This window comes from Solanum tuberosum, unplaced genomic scaffold (genome assembly GCF_000226075.1).
Source record: "Solanum tuberosum cultivar DM 1-3 516 R44 unplaced genomic scaffold, SolTub_3.0 scf00029, whole genome shotgun sequence".
NCBI lineage: Eukaryota > Viridiplantae > Streptophyta > Magnoliopsida > Solanales > Solanaceae > Solanum > Solanum tuberosum.
Genome location: NW_006238955.1, coordinates 2,202,138 through 2,216,248, shown reverse-complemented (window position 1 = coordinate 2,216,248; position 14,111 = coordinate 2,202,138).

Sequence of the window (14,111 nt, the reverse complement as noted above, 5' to 3'; positions counted from 1 at the left end):
TGCTCCAAAGTAATTGGAGTAATCACAATTGGAGTAGATCATAGTGGACTCACTACATTTGAGTCACGTGGCCATTTCCATTGGTCCAAACCAATTTGAATATGTACTTGTAATTGAACTAGGAATTGCAATCCCACTCAGTTTCATATTTACCTATCGTTCTATTGCCTTAGTCCAAAAGAAATTGTAATTGAACTAGGAGAAAGATTTTATTTCCATCACATAACATCCATAAATAGACACATTGTCTTCACAATTTTGACTTCAATTACAGATTGTGAGCTACAACGAAAGGGGCATAATGCAAGGTAATATCCTTCCCTTTTTCTGATTTTCGTCACTTTTTTTACAGCTTGACATGTCTGTCGTAGAAAATTCATATTTTATTGTAGAAACGTCAAAATCATGAACGGTTTGATTTTCCAGAAACTAGACTTCTAGGTCTGCAACATATACAAAATTTAGAATTTAATACCTTCCTAATCATTATAGATGATTTTGTGAAGTTACCTCTAGATTCTGTCATGCTGAAAATTTCAGATTTGTGTGGTTTTACTAAATCACTCGTGTATTGATGTAGGAACGACGAAATCACAAGCCTCTTGATTATTTCGAATCTAGACGCAAATATCTACAACAAATCCGAAATTCAAAATCTAATACCTTTGAGATAATTCCAGATACTATAACAAAGTCAGCTTCAGATTTTGGTGCACCAAAAGTTTCAGATTTGTACGATGACACCGAAAAAATTATATTTCGAGGAAGAAGCATCAAAATTGTAATCCTCTTCATTCTACAGAAACTAGACACAAAGGTCCACAACATATCCAAAATCTAGGATTAAACTCTTTTAATATTGTTCTAGAAAAGTTATTGAAGTTAACTCTAAATTTTGTCACATAGTTGATTTCAGATTTTCGTTGCCTCACAAAATATTTTATATCTTGATGTCGGAACGCCTTCACCAAAAAGGGTTGCGATCGCTAGAAACTATACTTCATGAGCTTCATTATCACCAATAAAATATTGTCTCAAATCTAACCTAGTTAGTTTAGCATGACTTCCAAGTTTCAAATGTCTTTACGGGTAACAATCTCTCCTTTATTTGTATTTTCTTTGTATTGTCCTTTTTTTTTGTGTGTGTTTTTGTAGATCAACATAATCCATATTTGTATTTTGAGGATCCTACACAACGGAGAGCTTTATCATACAAGAATTTGATCTTGAGGTGTGAAGGAATGTGCTTAACGTCCCTGCCTTGAGATTAACATAAGCACTATTTACATTTCGCAGAGGCTATACAATGGAGAGCTTTATCGCACAAGAGTTTGATCTTGAGGTATGAAGGGATGTGTTTAACGTCCCCGCCTTGAAGATCACTAACTGGAGGCTTTACTAGATCCTGAATACTTGAGCATAAGGTGTGAAGGGATGTGTTTAACTTCCCTTCCTTGAAGATGACTAATTGGAGGCTTTACTAGATCCCGAATACTTGAAAATAAGGTTTGAGCATAAGGTGTGAAGGGATGTGTTTAACTTCCCTTCCTTGAAGATGACTAATTGGAGGCTTTACTAGATCCCGAATACTTGAAAATAAGGTTTGAGCATAAGGTGTGAAGGGATGTGTTTAACTTCCCTTCCTTGAAGATGACTAATTGGAGGCTTTACTAGATCCCGAATACTTGAAAATAAGGTTTGAGCATAAGGTGTGAAGGGATGTGTTTAACTTCCCTTCCTTGAAGATGACTAATTGGAGGCTTTACTAGATCCCGAATACTTGAAAATAAGGTTTGAGCATAAGGTGTGAAGGGATGTGTTTAACTTCCCTTCCTTGAAGATGACTAATTGGAGGCTTTACTAGATCCCGAATACTTGAAAATAAGGTTTGAGCATAAGGTGTGAAGGGATGTGTTTAACTTCCCTTCCTTGAAGATGACTAATTGGAGGCTTTACTAGATCCCGAATACTTGAAAATAAGGTTTGAGCATAAGGTGTGAAGGGATGTGTTTAACTTCCCTTCCTTGAAGATGACTAATTGGAGGCTTTACTAGATCCCGAATACTTGAAAATAAGGTTTGAGCATAAGGTGTGAAGGGATGTGTTTAACTTCCCTTCCTTGAAGATGACTAATTGGAGGCTTTACTAGATCCCGAATACTTGAAAATAAGGTTTGAGCATAAGGTGTGAAGGGATGTGTTTAACTTCCCTTCCTTGAAGATGACTAATTGGAGGCTTTACTAGATCCCGAATACTTGAAAATAAGGTTTGAGCATAAGGTGTGAAGGGATGTGTTTAATGTTCCTGCCTTGAAGATCACTAACTGGAGGCTTTACTAGATCCCAAATACTTGAGCATAAGGTGTGAAAGGATGTGTTTAACGTCCCCGCCTTGAAGATCACTAATTGGAGGCTTTACAAGGTCCTGAATACTTGAGCATAAGGTGTGAAGGGATGCGTTTAACATCCCCTCCTTGAAGATCACTAACTGGAGGCCTTACTAGATCCCGAATACTTGAGCATAAGGTGTGAAGGGATGTTTTTAACTTCTCCGCCTTGAAGATCACTAACTGGAGGCTTTACTAGATCCCAAATACTTGAGCATAAGGTGTGAAGGGATGTGTTTAACGTCCCCTTCTTGAAGATCACTAACTGGAGGCTTTACTAGATCCCAAATACTTGAGCATAAGGTGTGAAGGGATGTGTTTAACTTCCCTTCCTTGAAGATGACTAATTGGAGGCTTTACTAGATCCCGAATACTTGAAAATAAGGTTTGAGCATAAGGTGTGAAGGGATGTGCTTAACTTCCCTTCCTTGAAGATGACTAATTGGAGGCTTTACTAGATCCCTAATACTTGAAAATAAGGTGTGGAATGACAATTGTTTTCCACCTTAAGACATGAAAATTTAAAGATCCTTTTAAGGATAAATTTCGTGGAAAGGTCGACTTAAGATGCAAAGGGACAAATATTGTCCACCTTAAGCCATTAAAATTTAAAGATCCTTTTAAGGATTAACCCGTAAAAAGGCCATCTTCAGGTGTAAATGGACAAATCTTTTCAACCTTAAGGCATGGGATTCAAAAAAATCTATATAAGGATAAATTCGTGAAAAGGTCAGCTTAAGGTCCAAAGGGATAAATCTCATCCACCTTAAGGCGTGGGAATTTAAAGATCCATTTGAGGATTAAATCCAAGAAAAGGTCAACTTAAGGTGCAAAGGGACAAATCTCGTTCACCTTAAGGCAGGTGAATTTAAAGATCCATCTAAGGATAAATCCGAGAAAATGCTAGCTTAAGGTGCAAAGGGGACAAATATGTCCACCTTAAGGCATGGAAATTCAACAACAAGCATATTTGGAGGTTTGAAGACTTTAACATGCAAACTTGACAAATTTAAAGACTTGAACTTCCAGAGTAAGAGGATTTGAATACTTCAACTTGTATACTTAGAGGATTTGAAGACCTCAACTTGCATACTTGGAGAATTTGAAGACTTCTACTCGCATACTTGAAGGATTTGAAGAATTCTACTTACATACTTGAAGAATTTGAAGACTTCGACTTGCATACTTGGAGGATTTGAAGAATGTTACTTACATATTTAAAGAATTTGAATACTTCAACTTGCATACTTGAAGGATTTGAAGACTTCAACTTGCATACTTGAAAGATTTGAAGACTTCAACTGGCATAGTTAGAGGATTTGAAGACTTCAACCTGCATATTTGGAGGATTAGAAGACTTCAACTTACAAACGTGAAGGATTTCAAGACTTCTACTTGCATACTTGAAGAATTTGAAGACTTCAGCATGCATAATACTTGAAGAATTTGAAGACTTCAACTTGCATACCTGCAGGATTTAAAAACTTCTACATACATACTTCAAGAATTTGAAAACTTCAACTTGCATACTTGAAGGATTTGAAGACTTCAACTTGTATACTTATAGGATTTGAAGACTTCAACTTGCATATTTGAAGGATTTGAAGACTTCAACTTGCAAACTTGAAGGATTTGACGACTTTTACTTGAAAAAATTAAAGAATTCAACTTGCATACTTGACTGAATTTAAAGAGGCTTAGTAGCAGCCGTGGAAGTTATAATAGTTCTAGCAGAGTAAGCTAGAAGATGACCAATCTCCCCATCATGATTCATGATTGGTGGCGACTCTTCAAGCATATTGTTAAAGAAGCTCATACTTTATAAGGGTTTGGTCCTCATATTAACCCATCAATACTTTGTACAAGTCTAACGTTTGATAAAACAAAAGATAAAATAAAATACTTATAACTTTTTACTTTTATGTAACGTATCAAGTGAGAACATGTGGTTTTTTTACACTCATGCAACTGAACATATAATATGGTTCTAAACGCCAACGTTCCTCAGTAAAGAGGATCAAGTCACAACGTAGTTCTGGACGGTGGGTGTTTTTTTTTATTGTGTCGTACACAGTTTATACTCTTGCAGGCCAGGAGTGACATGCAGTTTAGGCTTGTACCTTAAGGAGCATCAACTTACTTCAAGAGTAGTACCTCTTTAGGAATTTTGCATTAATAGGACCGATCTTTACGCCATCTGCATCAACAAGCTTGTAAGCACCATTTGAATATGCTTCATGTACGACATATGGTGCATCCCACTTTGAGGTAAATTTTCCCCCAAACTTGTGCGAAGTAATGATGGGTGTTCTTACCGTGAGAAAATGCTCCCCAACTTAGAAGCACCTCAAGCGAACTTTCTTATTGAAAGCACGAGATAGACGAGCTTGATAATATTCAAGGTTTTGTTGAGCTTCTAGACTTTTTTCATCAAGTGCTTCTAACTCAACAAGACGTATTTGAGCATTTTCTTCTTCAGTGAGCCCTTCTTGCATAGTAAATCTTAAGGAAGGTATTTGACGCTTGAGTGGCAGGACTGCTTCAACTCCAAAAGCAAGTAAATATCGTGTTGCTTGAGTTGGTGGGCGGTATGTTGTCCTATATGCCCACAAAGCTTCTTCCATTCTTTCATGCCAATCCCGTTTGGAATTGGAGACAACTTTCTTCAAGAGGTTACATAGGGTCTTATTGAATGCTTAAGCAAGACCATTGGCAGTAGCATGATACATAGATGATTTACGCTACTTGAAGCCAAAGAGATCACAAATTTTGTTCATTAACTTGTTATCAAAGGTCTTGCCATTATCTGTTATTATGTAGCGAGGGATGCCAAAGCGATAGATGATATTCACTCGAATAAAATTTACAACATTCTCTTTCTTCACTTCTTTAAGAGCGATAGCTTCTGCCCATTTTGAAAAGTAATTTGTTGAAGCCAAGATGTACAAGTGTCCACAGAAGATTTTGGTAGTGTTCCCACAACATCCAATCCCCAAGCATCAAATGGCCAAGATGCAATAGTTGGGTCTAATACTTCGGGCAGTTGATGTATAAAATTTGCATGAAATTGGCAAGTATTGCACCTTCGAGAATAATCTAAGCAATCCTTCACCATGGTTGACCAATAATACCCCACCCTCTTTATGTGAAAGTGGAGCTTCGGTCCAGATTGATGTGATCCACAAACTCCTGAGTGTGGTTCTTGCAGAGCTTGAATTACCTCTTCCTCTCTCAAACATTGTAATAGTACACACTCAAATGATCTTCTATATAATGTGTCCTTGTAGTAAAGGAAGAGGTGCTCGACGACGAATATTAGTCCTTCTACTTGGATTTTCTCGAAGTATCCCATAACACATGTAATCAATAATGGGTTGTCTCCAATCTTCCTTCGTGGCTTCAGAAATGGCGGCGAGATGATCAAGCTCATTTATATTCTTCCTCATTTGGCGGTGGTACTATCCATTTTTGACAAATAGTCACTTGCGTCTGATCAGGAAGGGTTAGTATTGAAGCTAGGGTAGCCAATTCATCAACTTTCTTATTTTCCATTCTACGTACATGTTGAAAAGTTACATCTCCAAGCCATCCTATAAACTTTTGAGCATAATCATGATAAGGGTGCAATTCGGGCTTCTTCACTTCATAACTTCCCAAGAGTTGATTGATCACCAACTGAGAGTCACCAAAGACTTGTAAGTGTAATTGCTTCATGTCTACGTCCATTGCAAGTCCAAGTATCAAGGCTTGGTATTCAGCGACATTATTGGAGCAACATTGCTTCAAAGTAAATGAGAATGGTAGAATCTCTACTTGTGAAGTGATGAACACCACGCCAGCGCTAGCTCCACCACGATGTGCAGCCCCATCAAAATACATTTTCCAAGGAGGTTGAATTTCAGTAGACATCACATCTTTATCAGGAAGCTCATCAGTTAAATCCCAATCATCCGGTATTAGATGGTCTGCCAAGAAATCCACTAATTCTTGTCCCTTCACAGCTTTCTGAGGGATGTACGCAATCTCAAACTGTTGGAATTGGGGGTACCATCTTGCTAGTCGGTCACTAAGGACAGTTTTTGACATAACAAATTTGATGGGATTTTCTCTAGAAATAAGGCGAACAATATGAGCTTGAAAATAATGCTTCACATTTTGAATTGAGAAGACAAGTACCAAGCACAACTTTTCAATTTGCGAATAGTTCAGCTCATTTGGCGTCATCGTTCTACTTAAGTAATAAAGAGAGTTTTCTTTGCCTTCACCATTCTGTTGGGCTAACAGATCTCCTAAAGACCTTTCTTGTGCCACAATGTAGACTATCAATGGCTTTCTAGGTATAAGGGCTGCCAAAATTAGAGGATTCTCTAGATATGATTTGATACTTTTAAAGGCATAGCTACATGTTTGGTCCCAATTAAAAGGAACACCTTTCTTCATGAGATGACCGAATGGTTGGCATCTTCCCACTATATTTGAGATGAAACTCCTCAAGTAGGCTAGCTTTCCTTGGAGACTTTTTAACTCATGATTTTTGAGGTTCGGGCATCTTTGAAATTGCATCAACTTTGGCTTGATCAATTTCAATTCCTCGATGTCTCAAAATGAAGCCAAGGAACTTGTCAGAAGTAACTATGAAGGCGCATTTCAATGGATTCATCCTTAGCTAATATCTTTGGAGCAACACATTTTCCCTCTATCATCATTTTCCCTTGTCATATTTGGTTCCAATAATGTTGAAAGTACACACAACTGACCTTCAAGTAGCTTGATTGCATCTGCGTGAGAGTTCACTTTATTTTTTAATTACGTAAAATCAATTTTCATCCCCTTTAAAAAATCATCTGATCCTTCAACTTTGTCAAGGATGCGTCACAGCAAATCATTCACCCAGGGACTACTTGCACTCCCTTTCGACTTTGGGCTCTCACTCGATTGAGTGTGGTCTTCTACATGGTCATCCTCTTTTTTCCAATAATCACTTTGCTCAGCCCATTCTTGATAGTATCTTCTTTGCTCTTCCTCTTTGTGATAGTTCCAACCTTGATTCCCACCTCACTGTAAATAGCGTGGGTGGAAACCCTTCTCGTATTTCTTGGAATTCCAACCTTGATTCTCCTCCGGATTTGAGTAACCTGAGGAAGAACCCTCCTCAACTTTAAACACTCCACTTGCTCCCCTAGGCTTTCTCACATTCTCCACCACATACTTTTGTAGTAGCTCCATTTGGGCCAACATCTTCTTGATGTTCTCATCCCTTTCTATTTCCTTATCAAGTTGTTCTTGGGTCATTCTAAAACAAAAAGGAGAGACTTGATCTTCTTGAGTGTACCAAGCTTGATTTATTTTGGTCATGTCGTCAAGAAGGAATGAAGCCACCTCAAATGATTGCAACATTATTCCCCCTCGAACCAATTGATCATCCACTCCTTTATTAATCGAATCAAGACTCCAGTAAAAATATTGGAGTAACAAATTGTTTGGTAGCCCGTGAGTTGGACATTGAAGTAGAAGTTTCTTAAACCTTAACCACGTTTCATGGATGGGTTCACCCTCCAATCGCTTAAAACCTTGAATGTTATCCCTGAGTTTCATCAAGTTTCTTCCAAAGAAAGGTAAGGCTCAAGGGGTGTTCAAGAGAGAATCACGCACTCACAAGGTAGGTCACAAAAGAGGTATATGTCAAATTGGCTCACACTCGTAGAAGTTGCCTAAGATCATATCAAGAGATAACATCACGTAGTTGACCGGACCAACGGGGAAAATTCTAGGATCTATCATGCATAGTTAACAGGTAATCTCATCACACTAGGCATTGACACTATGAGTTAAACAAGACTCCACACTTTCACTAGTGTGCAATGATCATCACAAGAGAATCAATTTGATACAAGGCTAGTCATAACGAGATGCAAAGAGTTCACATATTGTCTATGCAACTTCATTTGGCCTCATAGTAGCCGCGCATTCATGTTCGTTCAATCGAGAGAACTATTCAAGTCATTGGTATTGATTGGAATCGAGACTCAACTTTTTGCAAAAGAACAGCCACATTTAAGACATGAGAGGTGGCAAAAATGTGCGAAAATTCAAAAAAATTTGGAAGGGTCAAAATCATTTTGCAATTTAAAATAAAAGAAGCCACAGGCTCAAACATCCACAGAAAGCAGTATTTAACACAATAATAGCTCAAAGCCCAAATACATAAGCGAAAATATGAGTCACAAATAGCACACAAAAGGTGGGCCTCACCCGACCACAAATAAAATATATTTGTCCTCAAATGTAAATAACAAACATCCGAAAGTACAAATAGAGAATAACAAAGAGGGAGCCAAAGGATAATCCTGGTTAAGCAGCTGTCTCATCTGTCGGGGCGGCATGTTTGAGGTGGGGACGTAAAGCGGACAACTGAGTGGTTCCTCAAACTCTCCACAGCTTTTCTAGGAAACCCAATGCGTCTAGTCTCAACCCATGTTCTCGAATGCTTCACAGCCACCCTTTTTCGCTGACCAATTTAAAGGGTAATCCATGTTCCGAGAACAAATTGATAACTAGAATACTAGGTAATGCAGGAATATATGGAAATTAGTGTGCAAAGATGCAGTTGGAGGAATGAAAGCGTGTAAAACTGAACAAGTGGTAGATTTTAACCCTTTTGGCTTACAAACTGTCTAGTTCATGCTCATTCGACGGCAGGAGTCTTGATTGTTAAGTTAGTCGGCGTTTCGCCGAACAGTTGTTTACTTCGCCGAGTTTTACAAAACTTCCCAAGTAAATTTGGACATTCAAACGGCGGTAAACATCAGGGTCACTGATATGGTTGGCGATTCGCCAATAGTTTTCTGGGCTCGCCGAATTTTACTGACTCTAATTTGAAGTTGTCTTGAGTCAAACGGCGGAATTGATTTGGTGCGCCGACCTCTTTGGCGACTCGCTGACTGGACCTGTTGCTCGCCACCAACACTTTTTCTAACACCTTCTCACACTTCAACTTGTATAAACGACACACTATTATTTTACCAATACGCAAATATAAAATATTAAGGAGGTTTTGGGTTGCCTCCCAAACAGCGCCTTAGTTAACGTCACAGCACGACGTAAGTCAGCAACTATTCTTCATCCTCGGAGTTACCCATGTTGTAATCAGGAGAGTCCTCAGCGAATGGTGGGTAATGACCTAATATCAAATGGCCGATTTGAACATCCTGCAGTTGAATAGTCATGGAGTGAGAGGTTGACGCTTCATTTAGCATTTTGATATTTTCCTTCATCTCATTCAACATCTTCTCCTGTGCCTCAATTTTTTTCTGAATGAGTGAAAGAGCTTTGTCATCTTGCACACCTCCCTGCTTTTTCCCATGACTACACTGTCGGAGGGAGAAGTGATTTGATTTTCCCATGGCTTGTACTTCCAATTCTGTGACTTGGTTGGATAGAAAATCCAACAGGGTGACTAGTGTGTCGCACTTCTACTTCTTTTTGGCTTCTTTGCTGGCTTTTACCATGCCATCAAGGAGTTTTTCTACGACTTCATAGGGCTGGTATAGCATGCCACCCTCGCAAAGTTGATCGGCTACACTTCTATTCTCGGGTCCAAGACCCTTATAGAAGTACTCCAGTAGCGCCTTGTCTGTTATCCCATGAGATAGGCATTGTTGCAGCACCGCTTGAAACTTCTGCCACATTTCATGAATTGTCTCATCCCCTACCTGTTTAAATGTCAAGAGGTTGTCCCTGAGGTTCAGTAGTTTCAGGAGGGGATGGTCCGTGTGGTACCCATAATGATCATCCATTCTTATTTCCCTGCTTTGATATTCAAACAAGCAAAACAAAACTACAATTTAGATTAGTTAAGCTAAAACTAAGAATGATAAAAAATTCTATCTAACTAAGAATTCCCAAATAACACCACTCTCTGGCAGCGGCGCCATTTTGATGTTTGCGTAATCAAGACACAACTTCTGATGCAAGTGTCTACGATCGTACAATAGTTTAGTAACCCAACCAAGGGTTGGGAAAGTCCCAAGAGAGTAGTTTTGAGAATTTATAGAAAAATAAAATTTAGTTCTAACTAGTCGTAGCTAAAGACATTAACGAGTAAAAATATTGTAAAATTAAAGGGGGGACACAAGAGTGTCAATTAACAATGGGGGAGTTTTGTCGCCAGTAAGGTAAAAAATAGCAAAATAAACAAGGGTTTTTAAATAATGAGAGAGGATCCTTGGGATGTGACAGGAATACGGGTTAAGCTAGATTATTGGGTACATGCTTTCGATAGGAGATTCATAGAATAATAGTGTCTAGGCTAGACTTTAAGGAGGATAAGCTCTCTCTCGAGCAACTTACCCCGTTTCAAATGCGTTCCTCTCGGACACCCATTTACCGCATGAAGACCAGCTTACGCCTTAACCCACTCACTCTCTTGAGCTGAGTGTGTGGATATAGGACTAGGGTTCACTCTCTCGAGTTGAACCTTCATGTCAACCCACTCACACTGGCCATCAATTTAGTAGTTTTAGTTTTTACGACCTCTCTCTCAAGCAAGCCGAAAAACGCATAAATAAACTTGTATTTGCAACTAGAAATTCATTAAATTCATCCACAACTACTAAAAGAAATCACAATTACACTATGATTAAACTATCAGCGAGCAAGATCCAACAATTATCTTAACCCATATTCGCTAAATCACACCCCAAGAATTGGGGTTTTTAGCCACACATCAAGAGATAGAAATTTATACCTAAATGTGCTTGCATTCAAATGGGTATGAAGATTTAAGTCTTGTTACAGGCCAAGAATGAAGAATCCAAGAGATCCAAGTCCAAATCCTTGGAGATGAAACCCTTCTTCTTCAAGTCTTCAAAACCCTCGCAAACTTAGAGCAAAAATATCAAAAAGTACTATTCTATAGGAAAACTATCACAAATGTTTGACTCTAAGTGAAAATTATAATAATTGTTCCACACTAAAACTAAAACTCTAACTAGTATTTATAGTTATCACATATTTGTGCTGCAGGCGTCGTTAGTCGGAATCGCCGATCAACTTGGCGATTCGCCCTTTGGTGTAGTTCATCGCCGTCTTGCACCAGCCCTCAACATCGTCATGCTCTGGGTCATTGGGCGAAATGGTACTGCTTCGCGAAACTTCTCGGCAATGCGCCGACTGCTCCCTTTTTCCTCTGACTTGATCCTTTTCTTCAGGGCTCAACACACTGAACAAAAGGCGAAGTAAGACCCTTCTGCGACTCGCCAAGTGGACTCGGCAATCCTCAGGGACTCGGCGATCCTCAGGCCTTCATTTCTTCGTTCTTTTCAGCCTTTTCGATCCTTTTTGCGACGTAGTGTCCATACTTTTCTTCAAACTTCAAATACCTGAAACTTAAGGGTTTTCATTAGATATTGAGATAAAATATGCATTTGAGGAGACAATTTCTATTAAAATATAGACCTAAATGAGTCTAATTTGTGGACTCATCAATGATACGGAGTTTCTACTTTCTCCTTCACTCCATACATGCTTAATGCGGATGCAAAAAAAACTTGTTGTAAAAATGGGATCCCCCATCACTAATTATAGCCCGAGGAGTACCAAATCTAGCAAAGATGTAGTATTTTAGGAATTGAACAACACTTCTCCCTTTATTGTTCAGTAGTGCAACAACCTCCATCCATTTAGAAACATAATCTAATGCTACCAAAATTTACTTATTACCAAACGAACTCACAAATGGGCCAAAGAAATATATTCCCCAAACATCAAATACCTCAACTTCTAAAATGGGTGTGAGAGGCAACTCATTTCTTTTAGACACTCCACCTTGTTTCTGACATTGAGTGCATTTCTTAACGAACTCATGAGCATCTCTGTAGAGGGACGGCCAGTAATAACCACTTTGAAGAACTTTAGCAGTTGTATGTACACCACCATGATGACCCCCAACCGGTAAAGCATGACAAGCATGGAGAATTTCGATGTCTTATTCCTCCGGAACACATATCCTAATTATATGGTCAACACACTCTAAATAAATATGGTTCATCCCAAAAGTACTTCTTGACATCAAACAAGAACCTCTTTTGTTGGTAGAAGTTAAGTTCTTCTGGCATTAATCCATATAGCACATAATTAGCAAAATTAGCATACCAAGGAGATTGTTGGAAAGTTACTGTGAATACATGTTCATCGGGAAAGGCATCATTTATGTCTACCTCCAGCTCATCATTTTCCTTGCCCTCCAATCTTGATAAGTGGTCAGCCACCTGGTTTTCACAACCTCTCATATCTTTCACTTCAAAGTCAAATCTTGCAACAATAGCACCCACTTTATCAATCTTGGCTTGGCATTTTTTTTTGCCATCAGATAACGCAGTGCAGCATGATCAGTGTGAACAACCACTTTAGTGCCTAGCAATTATGCTCAAAATTTCTTGAACGCATATACTACCGCAAGTAATTCTTGTTCTGTAACTGTGTAGTTACTTTGAGCACCGTTTAGAGTTTTAATTGTGTAGTAAATGGGGTGAAATAGTTTGTTGCGTTTTTTTCCCAACATAACACCTAATGTCATGCCACTTGCATCACACATCACTTCGAAGGGTTCTGACCAATCGGGACTAATGATAACAGTAGTGGAGATTAATTTTTCTTTTAAGCACTTGAAGGCCACCATGCAAGCATCATCAAAGTGGAATTTCACCTCCTTTTCCAAGAGTTTGCATAGAGGATGTGCAATTTTTTAGAAGTCTTTGATGAACCTCCGGTAAAATCCGGCATGCCCCAAGAAACTACAAATACCCATCACCGAAATTGGTGGTGGTAACTTCTCAATCACTTTCATCTTTGCTTTATTAACCTCCACCCCCTTTTGCGACACTTTCTGACCAAGAACTATACCTTCCCTAACCATGAAGTGGCATTTTTCCCAATTTAGGACCAAATTTGTCTCCACACATCTTTGGAGAACTTGTCCCAACTGTGCAAAACATGCTTCAAAAGTGTCACCCACAACTGAGAAGTCATCCATGAAGACTTCCATTGAATCCTCCACCATATCCATTAAAATAGATAGCATACAACGTTGAAATGTTGCCGGAGCATTACATAACCCGAACGGTATCCGTTTGAAGGCAAAAGTTCCATATGGGCAGGTGAAGGTGGTTTTTCTCTTGGTCTTCCGGAGCAATGGAGATTTGATTATAATCGGAGTACCCATCCAAATGGCAATACCATCCACTCTCTGAAAGTCGATCAAGCATTTGATCCATGAAAAGCATGGGAAAGTGATCTTTTTCGGTCCACAAGTTTAACTTTCGGTAATCCATGCATACTCGCCATCCGGTCACTAGTCTCATAGATACAAGCTCCCCTTTTTCATTTGGGACTACTGTAATGCCTTCCTTTTTCGGTACACATTGCAGCGAACTTACCCATTTGCTATTTGCAATAGGGTAGATCACACCTACATCCAACCACTTTATTATCTTCTTTTTCACCACCTCTTGCATCGGTGGGTTCAATCTTTGCTGATGTTAAACACTTGGTTTACAATCACTATCAAGCTGAATTTTGTGAGTGCAAATGTCGGGAGGAATTCCCACTATGTCGGCGATAGTCCAACCTATAGCTTTGATATGCCTTCTCAACACCTCAAGGAGCAATTTTACCTGCCATTCAAGAAAGTCAGCTGCAATGATCACCGGTAAGGTGTTATTTGCCC